This window comes from Rattus rattus, chromosome 6 (assembly GCF_011064425.1).
Source record: "Rattus rattus isolate New Zealand chromosome 6, Rrattus_CSIRO_v1, whole genome shotgun sequence".
Taxonomy (NCBI): domain Eukaryota; kingdom Metazoa; phylum Chordata; class Mammalia; order Rodentia; family Muridae; genus Rattus; species Rattus rattus.
In genome coordinates this window covers 41,974,549-41,991,719 of record NC_046159.1, presented here as the reverse complement: position 1 = coordinate 41,991,719, position 17,171 = coordinate 41,974,549, and the positions used below count along the sequence as shown (strand labels likewise).

The 17,171-nt window shown below is 40.6% G+C and overlaps 1 non-coding gene across 1 annotated transcript; it reads right to left on the bottom strand.

Moving 5' to 3' along the window:
• Positions 1–694: 694 nt before the first annotated feature.
• LOC116904773 lies at positions 695–831 on the bottom strand. The gene has a single exon (XR_004388440.1). It is a non-coding gene; the product is annotated as a small nucleolar RNA SNORA17 (small nucleolar RNA).
• Positions 832–17,171: the final 16,340 nt, after the last annotated feature.

Genomic DNA, 17,171 nt, shown 5'->3' with positions numbered 1-17,171 from the left:
ATCAACATCTTAGCAGGGTAGCATCTCAGACAATGGATATTTGCCTGCCCATACTTCACCTTGGTACCAGGTGTAATTACCAGCCCTCACATCAGGTTGTTTCTTGTAACCCTCAAATCTCCAGTACTGCATCTCTTCTTTGTGACCACATTTTCTATTTCTCCTTCTCTCCCATTTATCAACAACTCACTTGTTCTTCTTAGAAGGTCTTGTGGTCTTTGAGTTTCAGGAAAACATCTCAATATGGTCTCAGGACTGCTATACCCTGCTCATGCATTATGGCTCCTAGCAGCATTTGTTTCAAACATGGTCTATCTTTTAGACCTGGCTGGTCCTGGAGTGGTGGTCAATTCAGGATAGTTCCCTGTCTAGGAAACATGACTCCAGTCTGGTGGTCATTTTGAGGTTGCTACTTGCCCTGCCCGTCTGAGTAGAACCTTGCAATGGCTGTCTGTGACTCCTGTCCAGGGACCTTGAACTTATTTGGGTTCTTCCAGTTTCTAGTTCTTCACCCTGGAAGACAGTCTGGGCCTGTCTATCAGCAGTCTTGTCTTAATAGGCTCTCTCTCTCTCTCTCTCTCTCTCTCTCTCTCTCTCTCTCTCTGTCTCTCTCTCTCTGTCTCTCTGTCTCTCTCTCTCTCTCTCTCTCTCCCCCCTCCCTCCCTCCCTCCTCCCTCCCTCCATCTTTCTTGAGGAAATGAAAACTAATTGTTCTGATGTTTACATATACTGTTTACAAATACTGAGCAAAAAATAGTGTCTTTCTTTTTTGCCACCTACAGACACACATGTGATGCAGCACTGACACCTGCATAGTCTCTATAAGTCAGGAGCAGACAACAGCCTTAACTAGTCATAATTTCATAGATGGAGAAACTGGGGTAAGAGGAGATTAAGGGGACTTCGAGGGAAAGTTCCATATTTAGAACTTTTGTATATATTACACTATGAATTAACAAGGGCCTTTGAATTAAAAAGAAAATGGGGACAGAACATTTGAAATCATAAATGAAATGATAACAATGGCTAGAGAGATGGCTCCACAGAAAGGGACACTGGCTGATCTTACAGAAGACCTGGGTTCAGTTTTTAGCATGCACCCTGTGGTTCCCAACCATTATAAACCCTGTTCTAGAATATATACATTCTTAGCCATAAAGAAAATAAAGGATTCCGTAAACACAAAACATAATCAGAAGGAGAAACTGAAAGAATACAGAGTATAAGGTGGTAAACTACCTGTGACTCACTCAAGAGCTCTATTCGTGGGACAGAGTGATGGGAGCATCACAGGCCAGAGCAGGCATCTCTGTTATCCCTACACACAGAAAAAGTCCACAGTGCTCCACACTTTGTATCCATAATTACTCCTGTGAGTATTTTGTTTCCTCTTCTAAGATGAACTGAAGCAAACTTTGGTCATTCTTCTTCTTGAGCTTTACGTCGTCGGTGACTTGTAATTGGGTATTTTGAGATTTGGAATAAGAACAAGGTTCCCAATGGAAGAGGTAGAAAAAGGACTGAGTTACCTGAGGGGGATTGTAACAGGAAGAACAAGAATATCAACCAACCAGACACTCCAGACACAGGGACTAAACCACCAACCAAAGAGTATACATGAAGGGACCCATGACTCCAGCTGCATATGTAGTAGAGGATGGCATTGTCTGGGATCAATATGAGGAGAAGCCCTTGGTCCTGTGAGCCTTCCTGTAGAGGAACGCCAGGGTGATGAATTGGGACTGGGTGATTGGGAGAGGGAGCATACTCATAAAAATTGGAACAAGGGATGAGGGAGGGGGAATCCAGGAAAGATGATAACGTTTGAAATGTAAATACATAAAATATCCAATAAAAATGCAAAAAAAAAACAAAACAAAGTAAAAGTGATACATATCCAAGTGGAATTTTATTCACCTGCAAAGAAAACGGAAATGAGGAAATTTGAAAGAAAATGTCTGGAACTATCAAAAAATTTATGCTGAGTGACAAAGATTTATGTCATGTGTTCACTTTTATAAGTGATCCTAACTTTAAATGGTGAATTTTGAAAGATTTATCTAGAGTCTATAATGGTTAAAAGTTAGAAAGATATGATGACAGCGTAATTGAGCATAGACTTTAAAGAGAGGAAGAGGTAGTGGTGTAGAAATCAAGTGAGGCATTAAGTACTGCCATTTTGTGATGGTTGTCAAGAATAAGAAGGAACTAAGAATGTAAAGAATGTTCCAGAAAGAGTAATGTCTGTTAATTATTTACTTTAAAAGAGAGGGGACATTTTCTGCTGCACAGATTCTGTAATGTTTTAGCAGGCAAGGCAGGCAGATTTGACTCTGGGGCAGCTCATGCTTCCTGGTTGACAGGAAGGTTCAGAAACCAGGCCTTACATATGTGCCCTGAAGGGGGGGAGGTATGGAAAGAAGAAAGGAGTGGCAGCTTCAGTACCATTCCCAACTTGTCTCTGACATTTCACCAATGAACTACACCCTGATTGGAATTTTGATGGGGATTGCATTGAATCTGTAGATTGCTTTTGGGAAAATGGTCATTTTTACTATATTAATCCTACCAGTCCATGGGAGATCTTTCCACCTCATCTTCTGAGATCTTTAATTTCTTTCTTCAGAAAATTGAAGATTGTGTCATGCAGATCTTTCACTTGCTCGGTTAAAGTCACACTGAGGTATTTTATATTATTTGGGACTATTATGAAGGGTGTAATTTCCCTAATTTCTTTCTCAGCTTGTTTATCTTTTAGTATCAGGAACGCTACTGATTTGTTTGAATTAATTTTATACCCAGTCACTTTGCTGAAGTAGTTCATCAGGTTTAGAAGTTCTCTGGTGGAACTTTTGGCATCACTTAAATATTCTATCATATCACCTGCAAATAGTAATATTTTGACTTCTTTCTTTCCATTTTGTATCCCTTTGATCTCCTTTTGTTCTCTGAGAGCTCTGGCTAGGACTTTGAGAACTGTATTGAATAAGCAGGGAGAGAGTGGGCAGCCTTGTCTAATCTCTGATTTTAGTGGGATTGCTTCAAGTTCCTCTGAATTTAGTTTAATGTTAGGTACTGGTTTGCTGTACATGACGTCTACTACGTTTGGGTATGGTCCTTGAATTCCTGTTGTTTCCAGGACTTTTATCATGAAGGGGTGATGAATTTTTCCAAATGCTTTCTCAGCATCTAATGAAATGATCATGTGGTTTTTATTTTTCAGTTTGTTTAGATAGTGGATTACATTGATGGTTTTCCGCATATTAAACCATCTCTGCATACCTGGAATGAAGCCTACTTGACCATGATAGATGATTGTTTTGATGTGCTCTTGGATTCAGTTTGCCAGAATTTTTTGAGTATTTTGCATCAATATTCATAAGGGAAATTGGTCTGAAGTTCTCTTTCTTTGTTGGGTCTTTGTGTGGTTTAGGCATAAGAGTAATTGTGGCTTCATAGAAGGAATTCAGTAGCGCTCCATCTGTTTCAATTTTGTGGAATAATTTGGACAGTATTGGTATTCCTCATATATTCTTTTTTTCCCCGATCTTTATTAAATTGGGTATTCTTTGCATTTCAAGTGTTATTCCCTTTACCGGTTTCCATGCCAACATCCCCCTAACCCCTCTCCCTCCCCTTCTATATGGGTGTTTCCCCTATCAATCCTTCCCCCATTGCCACCCTCCACTGAAGAATCCTGATCACTGGGGGTCCAGCCTTGGCAGGACAATGGGCTTCCCCTTCCACCGTTGCCCTTACTAGGCTAATCATTGCTACCTGTGCATTTGGAGCCCAGTGTCAGTCCATGTATGTCTTTGGGTAGTGGCTTAGTCCCTGGAAGCTATGGTTGTTTGGCATTTTTATTCATAGGGGATCTGAAGCCCCTTCAGTTCTTTCAGTCCTTTCTCTGATTCCTTCAATGGGGGTCCCATTCTCAGTTCAGTGGTTTGCTGCTGGCAATCGCCTATGTATTTGCCATATTCTGGCTGTGTCTCTCAGGAGAGATCTACATCCAGTTCCTGTCAGCCTGCACTTCTTTGCTTAATCCACCTTATCTAGTTTGCTGGCTGTCTATGTATATACCACATGTGGGGCAGGCACTAAATGGCCATGCCTTCAGTCTCTGCTCTAAACTCCCTATCAAATCCCAAGGGTATTCTTCTTCCCCTTTCAGAGAAGGAGTGAAACATCTGCATTTTGGTCATCCTTCTTGAGTTTCATGTGTTCTGTGCATGTAGGGTAATTAGAGTATTTGGGCTACTATCCATTTATCAATGAGTATATACCATGTGTGTTTTTCTGTGATTGTGTTACCTCACTCAGGATGATATTTTCCAGTTCCATCCATTTGCCTATGAATTTCATAAAGTCATTGTTTTTGATAGCATAGTAGTATTCCATTGTGTAGATTTTCCACAATTTCTGTATCCATTCCTCTGTTGAAGGCATCTGGATTCTATCCAGCTTCTAGCTATTATAAATAAGGCTGCTATGAACATAGTGGAGCATGTGTCTTTATTATATATTGGGGCACCTTTTGGGTATATGTCCAAGAGTGGTATAGCTGGGTTCTCAGGTAGTGCAATATCCAATTTTCTGAGGAACCTCCAAACTGATATCTAGAATGGTTGTAACAGTCTGTGATCCCACCAACAATGGAGGTGTGCTCCTCTTCCTCCACATCCTCACCATCTTCTGCTGTCGCCGAAGTTTTTGGTCTTAGCATTCTGACCTCATGTATTCTTGTAATTCCAATTTTGAGACCATACAATAAGATCTTAGTCAGTCATGTCTTTATTTAACCTTTACAATAATCCAGAATCATGGTTCCATCTCCAAATGGCGCCATCTCCAAAGGCTTGATTTTGGGGCCAGATGTTCTGTCTCCTGAATGTGACAAGTGATGAGAGGTTGCTTCTTTTCCTTGCCTGTGTCACCTCATGGCAGAAAATTTTGCAGGGACAGCTTTTCTACAAAATGGTCCTAAGGTTCAGCTTGTCTGTTCATTGCCACCAGGGTCAGCTTGTCAGTGATATCCAGGCAAAAAGCAGAACCCTCTGTCCTGAGTCATGCAGCTGGTGAGGGTCGGGCTTGCTCTCATGCTCTTATGAATCCAGGGCCATTTTCCTGCTTGCCATAGGAGGAAAGAGATAAAGAAGATGTCCCAAGCATGGAGACAAGTGGAAGTGCAAGTTGTACCAGTATGCTTGTAACCTCTGGGCCATCACAATCAAATCTACTAAAATGTGTGGGTCCAGGCTTTTCTGAAGACTGCACATGGCTAGGGCCAGCATCAACTCACCTGCTCTCATGCCTCCAGGGTCAGCTATCCCACCATGCCCAAATGAGGGTTTGACCCAGTTCTGCCCAGCCATAAGACATCAACATCTTAGCAGGGTAGCAGCTCAGACAATGGATGTTTTGGGGTAACAGACACCTGCTGCTACAGGGCTGTGGACCCAGTCATGGCCCTTTCATGGCACCTCAGGCCAGTACTTCACCATGGTCCCAGGTGCTGTTACCAACTACTCACATCAGGCAGTTCCTCATAGCCCTCTTAACTTAGACTGTCCCAGTTCATCCATGTCATCTTGATCATAGCACAGGTTCTTTCTCATCTGGGACCTCCCACTCACAGATACACACCCAACAGGTCCAATCCTTGAGGATAATAGCTGTCTACTCATACATGACACAACACATAATGTGGTCAGTATGATCTGGGACTTGTGCTTCCTCCCCATTCTCCTCTATCTCTTCCCTCTGTCCTCACCAGGAATCCAGAAGAACAGCACCAACAGTCTAATAGGCCACTTCATTTTGATGAGGAAGCCTGGGGAGAACTTTTACTGAGAGCAAGATGGCAACCAACCATTTTATCCAGAACTGGCCGGAATGGTTCCTCCCTTGGGAATAATATGCAAAGGCCAGGGTTTGTGTGGAAATACAATTAGAGGAAAAATACCCAGACAGTTTCTCATGACTGTAAAACTAACAATCCTCTTCTTGTTACAGAGGGAACTAGTGCCCTCAGATAAGCACTGTAAAACTAGGAATGTTAGTTACATAGGGCTGTCTCCTGAGCGGAGGAATTGTATACTTGATTTTCATCCATAATACTGGGAATTGATGTGCTTAGTAACCTGATGACCTTTTCTATCTATAAGTCTTTACCCAAATTTCCCAGAGTCTCCCTTCATAGACCTTAATCTTTAGTTTCCTTTCTCAGTAAATTGAGTCCATCTTTAAGGAAAAAGTCACATGTTCTTTGCAAAAGAGTTTCAATGTTGTCATGTCTCAGGTTCATTATGCACATGAAATTGAGAAAAAAGATTTTGTTCTCAAATGTTATACTGTGCTTAAATATGTCTAAAATATACTGCCCTGATGTCAGACTTGAGACACTTCAAATACCATCAGCTAATTATTTCATTCTCACTGGATTTTCCTTCCTCCTAAAAATTATTATTTTGTCTTCCAGTCAATATATTGCAGAGTCCCCAAAGTTGGTACCAAACATGAGGGACAAAACCTCAGAAAAGAATATACAATTCTTTTTAAGTAGAATTTAATGGTTAAAGAAAATCAGGCCTCTTGCCCTAAGGACAGTTACTGTGAGGCAGTAGAAGTGTTATCTGTTCTCATCAGTCCATTGAGTCAAAGCATTTTGTACAATTGTTAGGATGGTTGTTAAGAATGAGAGGGAATTAATAATGAAAAGAATGTCCCAGAAAGAGTAAACCCCCTCAGTTATTTATTTTAATAGTGAGGGGGACATTCTCTGCCACAAAGATCCTGTAAGGTTTTAGCAGGCAAGGCCGGAAGATTTGACTCTGGGGCAGCTCATGCTTCCTGGTTGACAGGAAGGTTCAGAAACCAGGCCTCACATATGTGTCTTGAAGCAGGGAAAGTATGGGAAGAAGCAAAGAATGGCAGTTCAGTACCATTCCTAACTTGTCTCTGACAGATCACCAAAGAACTGTTCCCTGACTGTCCATAAGGGAAATGAAATGTGACCATGTAATAAAGCTGATTCTCTGTGGAAGTGTTTGAGGTGATAACACAATGATCGGATATTAATCTTCTTGTATACTTAGTCAGAATTAGTAATAATATGTTATATAAGCAGTACAATATTTTAATAATAATTTAATAATTATCTATTTACAAATGGCATAATTCTCATTTTAATTTGCTTCACTACTGCAATCTTCCCTAAATGGACCATACTTTGACTGAGACCCCATCATGCTATGGTATCATTTGCTGGTCCTTTTTGGCGATGTACCTTCAAGAACAGTAAGAAACAAGCTTAGTAGAGCAGGCACTGCAGCACCTGGCATACTTCTGAGGTACTTGTCTCTCAGATTCTCACAATACCTATAGTACCTGACCTAGTTCAAAACTACTTAGTATTGAAGACATAAATTTCTGGATCCCCTCACCAGATGTATCCTATCCCCATTTTTACCCAGTCCTCAGCAGCATGGTGCAGGGGAGAAGTTTCTTCCTTATTACCTCAATAATGGTCCAGTAGCATAGGCTGAATCTTATTCTTTTAAACTTCCCATTTTAAAAGTTCTCCATTTATACCATTGCAAGAATGTCTGTGCTGGATTTAATGCACAGGTTATGATCCCAGCATTACTGTACACACAATTGCCACATACATAATGATAATTTAGTTAACTCTTCATCCTCAGAGACTGGCTTTTTTCAGTGTCAACAAACTAAGATGCCATTGACATTGATTTACCACAAGCCATGTTGATTTATCATGAAAATGAAAGTGTATAACTCACAGACCATAAGAATCCCAAGAAGAAGGAAGATCACAATAAATTGCAGATATTACAGTCTTACTCAGAAGAGATAAGAAAATATTCTCAGGAAGTAGTAGTTCTAGCTCCAGCAATAGCAGAATGTGCCAGCTTCAGCCATGTGATTCTGGCTTTGTAGTACAGACTAGAAGGGTCAATAAGAACAATTGATGCTGGTTAGTTGGAGCTAAGAAATTAGTGGTGATTAAGAAGAGACAGCATCACTGAGTTGAAATCTTCTGGTAAGTGTGTTCTGAGAGCAAAAAGAAGTTGTGTTCCAGAGATAGGCAACTTGTACCTCGTACTGAAGCTGTACTTGCTCATGGGTAAGAGTCACCCAGGTGGTACTGGTTTTGGAGGTATGAAGGGATCATGAAAAGCTGTTGAGGTTTGACACTGCCAGAGTCCATGGAAGGCCATCTGCCAAGGTACATTCTCAGTGGCTGTTGATGGCTCAGGACTTAGGGGTCCTGCAAAAGAACTGAGGCTCGGCACCATGAAGAGAGCCTATGAGTGGCTATGGTTAAAGCTTAGTTTCAGTGGAAGACAGCAGCTTATCAGGGATGCCAGTACTACAAAATGGCCACCAAGAAAAGCTTTAGGAGTGGAGTGAATCAACCTGAGCCACAGATGGCAGAGCCTGAGAAGTGATACCAGCCCTTTGGAGGAGCCCATGTGTGGATCCCAGACATTGAAAAAAGAAGCTAAAACATAGAAGTTGACTTGGAGTGCCCTTGATATTAAAGAGGCCAGAGCTGTGGGATACATGCTGATGAATGTGTTCAAGAACAAGTAGAAACAGCACAGGAGAAATCAGTTTGTTGCAGTCAACACAGATGAAAAGGAGTAGGAGATCTGAAGACTGCTTTGACCTCAGATATGGAGATGCAGAGTTTGGAGTTTGCCAAATTGGTCCCTGGTCTTGCTTTGGGAATTACAATTAAGTGATTGGATGAATCTCAGAAAAGACTTTGAAATTTGGATGTTTAATTTTTTGAGACTGCTATAGACTATGGAAAGTTCTGAAGTTGGAATAAATGTATTTTGTATTGTGCTACGTTTAGGTATGGCCCCCGTAGACTCATATGTTTGAACAAGTCTTAGGGGGGCCAGGGCATGGAATGTCAGGATTTGAATACACTTGGCCTAGGGAGTAGCATCATGTGGAGGTATGATCTGTCGGAATAGATGTGTCATTGTGGGGTGTGGGCTTCAAGACCCTCACCCTAGCTGACTGGAAGTCAGTCATCCACTAGAAGCCTTCAGATCAAGATATAGAACTCTCAGATACTCATGTACCATGCGGACCTGGATGCTGCAGTGTTCTTGCCTTGATGATAATGGACTGAACATACAAACCTGTAAGCCAGCCGCAGTTAAATGATGTCCTATAAGACTTGCCTTTGTCATGGTGTCTGTTCACAGCAGTAAAAGCCTGACTAATACACCAGTGGATCGGCACAACCCCTGGTTGATGGATGAGGCCACCCAACCTCCTCAAAAATATCCAAAATTCCTCCTGTCAAAAGGAAAATGCAAGGGCAAATAGTGGAGCAGAGTCTGAAGGAAAGGCAATCACTGCTCCACCTAGGGATCCATACCATGTATTCAAACCCAGACATTATTGCTGATGCCAAGAAGTGCTTATTCACAGGAGCCTGACATAGCTATCCCCTGAGAGGCCCTGCCAGATCCTGACCAATACAGAAGTGAATTCATGCAGCAAACATCAGACTGAGTGCAGAGAGCCCAATGGAGAAGGTAGGACAAGGACTGAAGGAGCTGATTCTCAACCCCACAGGTAGACAAGAATAACAACCAAACAGACCCTCCAAAGCTCCCAAGGATTAAACTACCAACCCAAGATTGCAGATGGGAGGTATCCGAGGTTCAAGGTAGATATGAACCAGAGGATTGTCTTAACTGGCATCAATGGAAGGGGAGCCTTTGGTCTTGTGGTGTTTGGATTATCCAGCATAGAGGAATCTTATGGCACTAGGGATGGAGTCAATGGGCAGGTAGGGAAGCACCCTCATAGAGTCTGGAGAGAGGGAAGGGAAGAGGTAGTTTGTAGAAGGGAAATTGCAAAAGGGGTTAATAATTGAGATGTATATAAATAAAAGAACAAATTAAAAAATATAAAAAAATTTAAGAAATTTTTAATTCATTTTTTTTTGAAAAGCCATTTGGTTTTTATAATTTGTTAAAGAAAAATTAACATTGAAATTGTAAACTGATCATTTCCAAATTAGCTATACTAATGTAACATGCTGCCTAGCCCAAATTGTCGGTTTTTTTTTAAAAACCATTATTAACTTGAGTATTTCTTATTTACATTTAAGATTGTTATTCCTTTCCGGTTTCCAGGCCAACATCCCCCTACCCCCTCCCCCTCCCCTTCTATATGGATGTTCCCCTCCATATCCTATCCCCATTACCACCCTCCCCCCACAATCACATTCACCGGGGATTCAGTTTTGACAGGACAAAGGGCTTCCCCTTCCACTGGTGCTCTTACTAGGCTATTAATTGCTACCTATGAGGTTGGAGCCCAGGGTCAATGCATGTATAGACTTTGGGTAGTGGCTAAGGCCCTGGAAGCTCTGGTTGGTTGGCATTGTTGTTCATACGGGGTCTCGAGCCCCTTCAAGCTCTTCCGGTTCTTTCTCTGATTCCTTCAACGGGGATCCCCTTCTCAGTTCAGTGGTTTGCTGCTGGCATTCTCCTATGTATTTGCTGTATTCTGGCTGTGTCCCTCAGGAGAGATCTACATCCGGTTCCTCTTAGCCTGCACTTCTTTGCTTCATCCATCATATCTAATTGGGTGACCCTATATGTTATGGGCCACATGTGGGGCAGGCTCTGAATAGGTGTTCCTATTGCCTCTGTTTTAAACTTTGTCTCCCTATTCCCTGCCAAGGCTATTCTTGTTCCCCTTTTAAGGAAGAAGTGAAGCATTCACATTTTAGCCATCACTCTGAGTTTCATGTGTTCTGTGCATCTAGGGTAATTCAAGCATTTTGGCTAATAGCCACTTATCAATGAGAGCATATCATGTGTCTTTTTCTGTGATTTGGTTACCTCACTCAGGATCATATTTTCCAGTTCCATCCATTTGCCTATGAATTTAATAAAATCATTGATTTTGATAGCTGAGTAATATTCCATTGTGTAGATGTACCACATTTTCTGTATTCATCCCTCTGTTGATTGGCATCTGGGTTCTTTCCAGCTTCTGGCTATTATAAATAAGGCTGCTATGAACACAGTAGAGTACGTGTCTTTGTTATATGTTGGGGCATCTTTTGGGTATATGCCAAAGGTGATATAGCTGGGTCCTCAGGTAGTTCAATTTCCAATTTTCTGAGTAACCTCCAGACTGATTTCCAAACTGGTTGTACATGTCTGAAATCCCACCAACAATGGAGGAGTGTTCCTCTTTCTCCACATCCTCGCCAGCATTTGCTGTCACCTGACTTTTTGATCTTAGCCTTTCTCACTGGTGTGAGGTGAAATCTCAGTGTGGTTTTGATTTGAATTTCCCTTATGACTAAAGATGTTGAACATTGCTTTAAGTGTTTCTCAGCCATTGGACGTTCCTCAGCTGTGAATTCTTTGTTTAGCTCTGAACCCCATTTTTAATAGGGTTATTTGTCTCCCTACAGTCTAACTTCTTGAGTTCTTTGAATATTTTGGATATAAGCCCTCTATCTGTTGTAGGATTGGTAAAGATCTTTTCCCAATCTGTTGGTTGCTGTTTTGTCCTAACCACAGTGTCCTTTGCCTTTCAGAAGCTTTGCAGTTTTATGAGATCCCATTTGTCGATTCTTGATCTTAGAGCATAAGCCATTGGTGTTTGGTTCAGGAAATTATCTCCAGTGCTCATGTGTTTGAGATGCATCCCCCCATTTTCTTCTATTAGTTTGAGTGTATCTGGTTTGATGTGGAGGTCCTTGATCCAGTTGGACTTAAGCTTTGTACAGGGTGATAAGCATGGATCGATCTGCATTTGTCTAAATGCTGACCTGTAGTTGAACCAGCATCATTTGCTGAAAATGTTATCTTTTTTCCACGGGATGGTTTTGGCTCTTTGTCAAAAATCAACTGACCATAGGTGTGTGGGTTCATTTCTTGGGTCTTCAATTTTATTGTACTGGTCTATCTGTCTGTGTCTGTACCAATATGATGTAGTTTTAATCACTATTGCTCTGTAATACTGCTTGAGTTCAGGGATAGTGATTCCCCCTGAAGTCCTTTTATTGTTGAGGATAGTTTTAGCTATCCTGGGTTTTTTCTTATTCCAGATGAATTTGCAAATTGTTCTGTCTAACTCTTTGAAGAATTGGATTGGTATTTTGATGGGGATTGCATTGAATCTGTAGATCGCTTTTGGTAAAATGGCCATTTTTACTGTATTAATCCTGCCAATTCATGAGCATGGGAGATCTTTCCATCTTCTGAGGTCTTCTTCAATTTCTTTCTTCAGAGGCTTGAAGTTCTTTTTGTACAGATCTTTTACTTACTTGGTTAAAGTCACACCGAGGTACTTTATATTATTTGGGTCTTTTATAAAGGGTGTTGTTTCCCTAATTTCTATTTCGGCTTGTTTCTCTTTTGTGTAGAGGAAGGCTATTGATTTATTTGAGTTAATTTTCTACCCAGCCACTTTGCTGAAGGTGTTTATCAGGTTTAGTAGTTCTCTGGTGGAACTTTTGGGATCACTTAAATATACTATCATATCATCTGCAAATAGTGATATTTTGACTTCTTCCTTTCCAGTCTGTATCACTTTGATCTCCTTTTGTTTTCTGATTGCTCTGGCTAGAACTTCAAGAACTATATTGAATAAGTAGTGAGAGAGTGGGTAGACTTGTCTAGTCCCTGATTTTAGTGGGATTGCTTCATGTTTCTCTCCATTTTGTTTAATGTTAGCGACTGGTTTGCAGTATATGGCTTTTACTGTGTTTAGGTAAGGCTTGATTTCGTATTCTTTCCAGGACTTTTATCATAAAAGGGTGGTGAATTTTGTCAAATGCTTTCTCAGCATCTAATGAAATGATCATGTGGTTTTGTTCTTTCACTTTGTTTATATAATGGATCACGTTGATGGTTTTCCGTATATTAAACTATCCCTGCATGCCTGGGATGAAGCCTACTTGATCATGGTGGATGATTGTTTTGATATGCTCTTGTATTTGCCAGAATTTTATTGAGTATTTTTGCATTGATATTCACAAGAGAAATTGGTCTGAAGTTCTCTTTCTTTGTTGGGTCTTTGTCTGGTTTGGGTATAAGAGTAATTGTGGCTTTATAGAAGGAATTCTATAGTGCTCCATCTGTTTCAATTTTGTGGAATAGTTTGGATAGTACTAGTATGAGGTCTTCTATGAAGGTCAGATAGAATTCTGCACTAAACCCGTCTGAACCTGGGCTCTTTTTGGTTGGGAGACCTTTAATGACTGCTTCTATTGCATTAGGAGTAATGGGGTTGTTCAAATGTTTATCTGTTCCTGATTTAACATCAGTACCTGGTATCTGTCTAGGAAATTGTCCATTTCCTGCAGATTTTCAAGTTTTGTTGAATATAGGCTTTTGTAGTAGGATCTGATGATTTTTTGAATTTCCTCTGATTCTCTAGTTATGTCTCCCTTTTCATTTCTGATTCTGTTAATTTGGACACACTCTCTGTGTCCTCTCGTTAGTCTGGCTAAGGGTTTATCTATCTTGTTGATTTTCTCAGAAAGCAACTTTTGGTTGTTTCAGAACTTTTGGTTCTTTTGATTCTTTCTATGGTCTTTTTGTTTCTACTTGGTTGATTTCAGCTCTGAGTTTGATAATTTTCTGCCTTCTAGTCCTACCGGGTGTATTTCCTTCTTTTTGTTCTAGAGCTTTTAGGTGTGCTGTCAAGCTGCTGATATATGTTCTCTCCTGTTTCTTTCTGCAGGCACTCAGAGGTATGAGTTTTCCTCTTAGCACAGCTTTCATTGTGTCCCATAAGTTTGGGTATGTTGTATCTTCATTTTTATTAAATTCTAAAAAGTTTTTAATTTCTTTCTTTATTTCTTCCTTGACCAGATTATCATTGAATAGAGCATTGTTCAACTTCCATGTACATGTGGGCATTCTTCCGTTATTGCTATTGAACACCAGCTTTAGCCCGTGGTGATCTGGTAGGACGCATGGTATTATTTCCATCTTTCTGTATATGTTGAAGTCTGTTTTATGACCAATTATATGGTCAATTTTGGAGAAAGTACTATGAGGACCTGAGAAGAATGTATATCCTTTTGCTTTAGGATAGAATGTTCTATAAATATCTCTTAAGTCCATTTGGTTCATGACTTCTCTTAGTCTGTCTATGTCTCTGTTTAATTTCTGTTTCCATGATTTGTCCATTGCTGAGAGTAGGGTGTTGAAGTCTCCCACTATTATTGTGTGAGGTGCAGTGTGTGCTTTGAGCTTTAGTAAGTTTTCTTTTCTGTATGTAGGAGTCGTTGTATTTGGAGCATGGATATTTAAGATTGAGAGTTCATCTTGGTGTATTTTTCCTTTGATGAATATGAAGTGTCCTTCCTTATCTTTTTTTTTTTTATTAACTTGAGTATTTCTTATATACATTTCGAGTGTTATTCCCTTTCCCAGTTTCTGGGCCAACATTCCCCTAACCCCTCCCCCTCCCCTTCAATATGGGTGTTCCCCTCCCCATCCTTCCCCCATTGCTGCCCTCCCCCCAACAATCTAGTTCCCTGGGGGTTCAGTCTTAGCAGGATCCAGGGCTTCCCCTTCCACTGGTGCTCTTACTAGGATATTCATTGCTACCTATGAGGTCAGAGTCCAGGGTCAGTCCATGTACAGTCTTTAAGTAGTGGCTTAGTCCCTGGAAGCTCTGGTTGCTTGGCATTGTTGTTCATATGGGGTCTCGAGCCCCTTCAAGCTCTTCCAGTTCTTTCTCTGATTCCTTCAACGGGAGTCCTATTCTCAGTTCAGTGGTTTGCTGCTGGCATTCGCCTCTGTATTTGCTGTATTCTGGCTGTGTCTCTCGGGAGAGATCTACATCCAGCTCCTGTCGGCCTGCACTTCTTTGCTTCATCTATCTTGTCTAATTGGATGGCTGTATATGTATGGGCCACATGTGGGGCAGGCTCTGAATGGGTGTTCCTTCAGTCTCTGTTTTAATCTTTGCCTCTCTCTTCCCTGCAAAGGGTATTCTTGTTCCCCTTTTAAAGAAGGAGAGGAGGCATTCACATTTTGATCATCCGTCTTGAGTTTCATTTGTTCTAGGCATCTAGGGTAATTCAAGCATTTGGGCTAATAGCCACTTATCAATGAGTGCATACCATGTGTGTTTTTTCTGTGATTGGGTTACCTCACTCAGGATCATATTTTCCAGTTCCAACCATTTGCCTACAAATTTCATAAAGTCATTGTTTTTGATAGCTGAGTAATATTCCATTGTGTAGATGTACCACTTTTTCTGTATCCATTCCTCTGTTGAAGGGCATCTGGGTTCTTTCCAGCTTCTGGCTATAATAAATAAGGCTGCGATGAACATAGTGGAGCACGTGTCTTTTTTATATGTTGGGACATCTTTTGGGTATATGCCAAAGAGAGGTATAGCTGGATCGTCAGGCAGTTCAATGTCCAATTTTCTGAGGAACCTCCAGACTGATTTCCAGAATGGTTGTACCAGTCTGCAATCCCACCAACAATGGAGGAGTGTTCCTCTTTCTTTGCATCCTCGCCAGCATCTGCTATCACCTGAGTTTTTGATCTTAGCCATTCTCACTGGTGTGAGGTGAAATCTCAGGGTTGTTTTGATTTGCATTTCCCTTATGACTAAAGATGTTGAACATTTCTTTAGGTGTTTCTCAGCCATTCGGCATTCCTCAGCTGTGAGTAATTTGTTTAGCTCTGAACCCCATTTTTTAATAGGGTTATTTGTCTCCATGTGGTCTAACTTCTTGAGTTCTTTGTATATTTTGGATATAAGCCCTCTATCTGTTGTAGGATTGGTAAAGATCTTTCCCCAATCTGTTAGTTACCGTTTTGTCCTAACCACAGTGTCCTTTGCCTTACAGAAGCTTTGTAGTTTTATGAGATCCCATTTGTCGATTCTTAATCTTAGAGCATAAGCCATTGGTGTCTTGTTCAGGAAATTTTCTCCAATGACCATGTGTTCGAGATGCTTCCCCAATTTTTCTTCAATTAGTTTGAGTGTATCTGGTTTGATGTGGAGGTCCTTGATCCACTTGGAATTAAGCTTTTTACAGGGTGAGAAGCATGAATCAATACGCATTCTTCTACATACTGACCTCAAGTTGAACCAGCACCATTTGCTGAAAATGATATCTTTTTTTTTTCCATTGGATAGTTTTGGCTCCTTTGTCAAAAATCAAGTGACCATATGTGTGTGGGTTCCTTTCTGTGTGTCAATTCTATTCCACTGGTCTATCTGTCTGTCTCTGTACCAATACCATGCAGTTTTTTCACTATTGCTCTGTAATACTGCTTGAGTTCAGGGATAGTGATTCCCCCTGAAGTCCTTTTATTGTTGAGGATAGTTTTAGCTATCCTGGGTTTTTTGTTATTCCAGGTGAATTTGCAAATTGTTCTGTCTAACTCTTTGAAGAATTGGATTGGTATTTTGATGGGGATTGCATTGAATCTGTAGACAGCTTTTGGTAAAATGGCCATTTTTACTATATTAATCCTGCCAATCCATGAGCATGGGAGATTTTTCCATCTCCTGAGGTCTTCTTCAATTTCTTTCTTCAGAGTACTGAAATTCTTATTGTGCAAATCTTTTACTTGCTTGGTTAAAGTCACACCGAGGTACTTTATATTATTTGGGTCTATTATGAAGGGTGTCGTTTCCCTAATTTCTTTCTCGGCTTGTTTCTCTTTTGTGTAGAGGAAGGCTACTGATTTATTTGAGTTAATTTTATACCCAGCCACTTTGCTGAAGTTGTTTATCAGCTTTAGTAGTTCTCTGGTGGAACTTTTGGGATCACTTAAATATACTATCACATCATCTGCAAATAGTGATATTTTGACTTCTTACTTTGCAATTTGTATCCCTTTGACCTCCTTTTGTTGTCTGATTGTTCTGGCTAGAATTTCAAGAACTATATTGAATAAGTAGGGAGAGAGTGGGCAGCCTTGTCTAGTCCCTGATTTTAGTGGGATTGCTTCAAGTTTCTTTCCATTTAGTTTAATGTTAGCAACTGGATTGCTGTATATTCTCAGCATCTAATGAAATGATCATGTGGTTTTGTTCTTTCAGTTTGTTTATATAATGGATCACGTTGATGGTTTTCCATATATTAAACCATCCCTGCATGCCTGGGATGA